Source organism: Platichthys flesus, chromosome 14 (genome assembly GCF_949316205.1).
Source record: "Platichthys flesus chromosome 14, fPlaFle2.1, whole genome shotgun sequence".
NCBI lineage: Eukaryota > Metazoa > Chordata > Actinopteri > Pleuronectiformes > Pleuronectidae > Platichthys > Platichthys flesus.
In genome coordinates this window covers 6,196,111-6,200,778 of record NC_084958.1, presented here as the reverse complement: position 1 = coordinate 6,200,778, position 4,668 = coordinate 6,196,111, and the positions used below count along the sequence as shown (strand labels likewise).

At 39.8% G+C, this 4,668-nt stretch overlaps 1 long non-coding RNA gene across 1 annotated transcript; it reads right to left on the bottom strand.

Annotated features, from left to right (window-relative positions):
* Positions 1-2,851: 2,851 nt before the first annotated feature.
* On the bottom strand, positions 2,852-4,254 carry LOC133968696 (uncharacterized). Its single transcript, XR_009924124.1, has 3 exons — positions 4,230-4,254; positions 3,829-3,921; positions 2,852-2,892 (listed from the first exon to the last, which is right to left on the bottom strand). It is a non-coding gene; the product is annotated as an uncharacterized LOC133968696 (long non-coding RNA).
* Positions 4,255-4,668: the final 414 nt, after the last annotated feature.

Sequence of the window (4,668 nt, the reverse complement as noted above, 5' to 3'; positions counted from 1 at the left end):
CTTTTTATCTGTATCACTGCTTGTGTGGCTGTAGTGGATGGGCAGAGGGGGACATTTAATAATGTCATTGGTCAAATTAAAACTCCAGGACAACAGAAGGGGACTTCAAAGTATGGGATGCATATTTGGTCATTTATATCATATAAAATATGTCATCAATATCGTTTAAAATCGTTTTTCAGTGTGTTTCCTGGTGCGATACGCTCGCGCAAAAAGTAGACTCGACGCCGAAACGATCGCTGCACGGCTTTGTGCCGGTCACACCGGAGGCTGAAGCACCGCGCTGTGTCAAGGCTGCCTCGGCGGTGCTTCAGCCTCCGGTGTGACCGGCACAAAGTTTTAACATGGGAGTGGATGGGAGCCAGCCGTAATTTAAGGCTTGGCGCTGCGCTGAGACGTCCGGTGTGAACCCGGCGTTAGTAAATAACTCACAATGCGTTGCTTAGCATACGTCACATACTAAGTTGCTCTGATTGGTTGTAGGTCTATCCAATTGAGCGAAGAGGAATTTTATTTCCTGGTCAGTTGAAACACGCCCCATAATCACAGCCCAATGGAGCGGTCTCAGACTCACATTCTGACTAGAATTGTGAGTCTGACAACGTCAGGCTAATTTGTATCAATACTCATGATGAGTTTTTCCTCTGTGCTTGAGTGAATTATCAGAGTCTAGTAAATGCAAACGTAAAGAGAAATTTGGGGAAAAAGTGATGAATTTGTTAATCGCTCATTCTGCCCTGATCTTATCTCCTCCAGGTTTCAGACAACAGAAAACATCCCCCCTCACAATCTATCCATCAGTCCCACATTCACCTCTCATTTCTTTAAAAATTAAAGACATGACATCCCATGGATTTATCATCTGTGTATGTGGGTATGAGCACTAATGAAAAATGTGACTGTAATGTGTCCAAAAAGGGTCAGCCAAGTTGGACTTCCCTTTACACACACACATACAACAAATATAAACAACACACAACAACACATCTTATCTGAATCGCAATCTCATGAGGTAAAGGGATGGAAAGAGGAGCGAGGGGTCAAATCAGGAAAGAAAGGGACAGTAAAAGTTGTTTATATACCTTGCAGTGACACAGCATGTGACATAATTAGAAGTGCATGTGTGTGGGTGGGCTTGTGTGTGTGTGTGTGTGTAATTAGAGTTATGTCTGTGAGTAAATGTGCTGTGACCCAGACCTCTGTCAGGCCACAACTAGTAAAGCCAGTACACACACACACATACACACCCGCACACACACACACACACAAAATCTCCTCTATGACCCCTTCAGAAACAGTAAGAAACATTGGTAATGCTTGCCCTAAGATGATTGCCGAATGGATGGATGGACAGTGTGTGTCAAGTTACTCCCTTTCTTTGTGCAGTCTCCACTTGAAGGAGTTGGAAATCTACGCAGAGTTGCTGGGCTTCACTCAATAACCACACTTTTCTTTTCCTTTTTAACTTCTTTTATTTTGTGATTTTAAGGTTTCAGGCAAGTAGGTCGTTTGCTAGTAAGCAGGTAGCAGTTAGGTGAAAAACCTTTTAAAACAATAAACAAGAAAAAGGTTATTTCTACACTGTAAAATCCAATTAGTTATCATTACTTTAAAAAAGCATGCAAACCGGTTGCACTTAAAAAAACATGTAAAGAGAACTAGGTATTTTAAGTTGTTCTAACTAGTGCTTCCTTAATAGAGTACACTTATACATGAGTTTAAGCAACTAAAACAATCAAGTAGAGTGTGCTTGATAACTTACTTTAGATGTACTCTCGACTTAGTAAAGACTACTCAGAATTCCTATTTTAATCTACTAAGTCATTGCATGTGAAATTTACTCCGTGTTTAGTCCATATAACACAATTATCTAAGTTGGACTAACTTAGCATTTCTAAGTTATATTTACTTGAACAGCAATCTGACTTACTTGCTAAAACCATGCAAACCGATTGCACTTAAAAAAACAAGTAAGTGTTACTTCAACAATCTAAGTGGCTCAAATATCTATACAGGAATGACAAAAAGTTTCCAATCTCCTAAAATAATCGGAGTTACAATTAAACATAATAAATCAAGGTAATAACACAGTTGAATGTTCAAATATATCAATTGTTTTTAATTTTTCTTCCATTTATATCAACTTTTTTTCTTAAAGATTGCCTTGAAAGACATCCACAAACACAGCTCAATATCAATATCAAGATCAATAATACAGTAAACACAGCCTTAAAACTGTAACAACTAACAGTTCTTTCCCACCAATGGGAAATAACCCACAAGCTGACAAGTGTACTTTTGTATTCCTGAATAATGTTACTCAAAAATCACTAAATAAAAACTACATATATATAAAAAATAAAAAAAATGTGCAAAGTGGCTTTACTCAATGAGCGCAAAAACCTGACAGGGTAATAACTGGCAATGGATCTCACATATATGTGAATGAATATACATACATGTACAGCCTCTATAGTTGCTGATGAACCCATGGGCTGACAATTTGAGTGGAGTGTGTTAATTTAGTGAACAATAAAAAACAACTAAATCCACTCGTACATTTGCATTCTAACTCAACAAGAGTTTTTTAAGACTTTGCAATTTTGGTGGGAGTTTGTCCTCTCCCAAGCCAAGCATCACTCTTTGAATGAAGCAGAAAGTGTTTTTCATGGCTTTAGGGTAGTCTAAATGCAAAGCGTATGACATTCCAAACAAAAGGCAAAGTGCCTCAGGTAGGTTCTGGAGTTCATCCATTACAATACCTCCCTCAACAATGATGGCAGTAGACATTGGGTGAAGGTGGAGCTGATTTGGAAGGAGTTGCAGATCTTCAGGGAGAAAAGTCAGCACCCCGACAGATACTTTTACCCAGGTCTCATCAGTGTCACAATCCTGTGATGAAACCAAACAAAAACATTACATTGCAACAGGGAAATGTTGTTGGCAGTTGTTGTGTCCTGCCCGACACTGCCTTCCAGCCTTGTGCATTAAAGGAATACTTTCTCTATCATTTTCATAGTGAGACAACATGATCAATACCTTTTTTGTGTCTGTACTTCCAGTAGCTGGCTTTCAGCTCTTAACATCACGGCTTAGCTCAGCGCAAACAATGGCAGTGGATAGAAGTCAGTGGCATAATCGGTAAAAGTGAACAAAATATTCACTGCCATGATTTAGCTAAGCTAAGTTGAAAACATTTAAGATTTTTTTGAGGCATTTCTGCTTTATTTGATAGTGACTGTGGAGTCAGCTCTCTCAATGGGTCAGAGAGGCAGACACTCTCTCTACATTTAAGTCCAGGCTTAAAACCTTCCTCTATGACAGAGCTTTTAGTTAGGGCTGGTTCAGGTAGCCCTTAACCATTTTATAGCTACGCTGCTATAGGCTTAGACTGCTGGGGGACACATCTCCTACTGTGTCCTTAGCACAGCGACCCCAGGTTTGAATCCGTCCTGGGCCATTTGCTGCATGTTATCCCCTCTCCCTCCCCCTGGATTTACTGTTTCTCTCCACTGCATCATTCAAAATAAAACAGAAACCACAAAAAAGAATATGTACAAGGTCTTGTACTTAAATAACTCAGTTTTGGAGATCAAAGGTATTCCTCTCACTTCACAGGAGCTAGGCTGGTAACTTCACCCTTCTGGTAGACATCAAACTGTCAGTCAGCAAGCAGCCCATGCCAATGTTTGTACTGAACTCATGGATATATTCAGTATTACGTTTTTTTTGTTTTTTTATCTCACTCTAATTGAGACACTGGTAAATACAAATCAAATTTCCCCATAACTGTGTGTGCTCCTTTAAGATGCTCCTATGAAAACTTACGAAGCAGGTGTTGTAGAAGTCACTGGGGTCATAACCAAGTAGAACAGGGAGGCCTCGGAGTACAACGGTGCGTACCGCTGTCACATCTGGTTTCTAGAAGTGAATGATGAACAAATTCAGCTATAGATAATGCAGCATTCAAAAGCTACAGTAAAACCTCCATGTTTTAGGCGACAGTGTTTTAACAACTGTCCTCTTTTGTCTGCGGAAAAGAGGCACTGCTTACAGTTCCAAAGCATCTGCAAGAAATATTTTCAAAGGAGATTATAAGTAAGAATAGTCTCTCAATTTAATCTAATTAAGGTGCAGCACTTTGTCAAAAACTGTTCTACTGCTGGTGGTTATAACTCCTTAAAGGAATAGTTCACCCAAAAATGAAAATACGGTCATCATCTACTCACCCCCTTGCTGATAAGATGTCAGGTGAAGGTTTATTAGCCCTCTAAGCACTGCTGGAGCTCCACGGGGAAACAGCTTCCTGTATTTTTCCAAACAATGGATGTCTGCGGTAAGCACAGGCAAAACCAAATAAAAGTACCCCCAAAAAAGGTTTAAAACCCTCCAAACCTCTCATGAGCCATAATCCATATGTCCGGAACCCGCAACATGCAAAATTACAAAATGACTGCTCGTGCACGTGTGCCTAAAAGCTAACAGCATACAGACGGATTTAGCCTGTAAACATATATTAAATGGCAACTTTTGCACATAAATTTACATGACGCTGGTTCTGGACATATGGATTATGGCTCACAAGAAGTTTTTTGGATTTTTTAAGATGAAATGTCCCCCATAATATAAACTACTGGCATCTCACCTCCAGTGCACTGGGCCCACGTT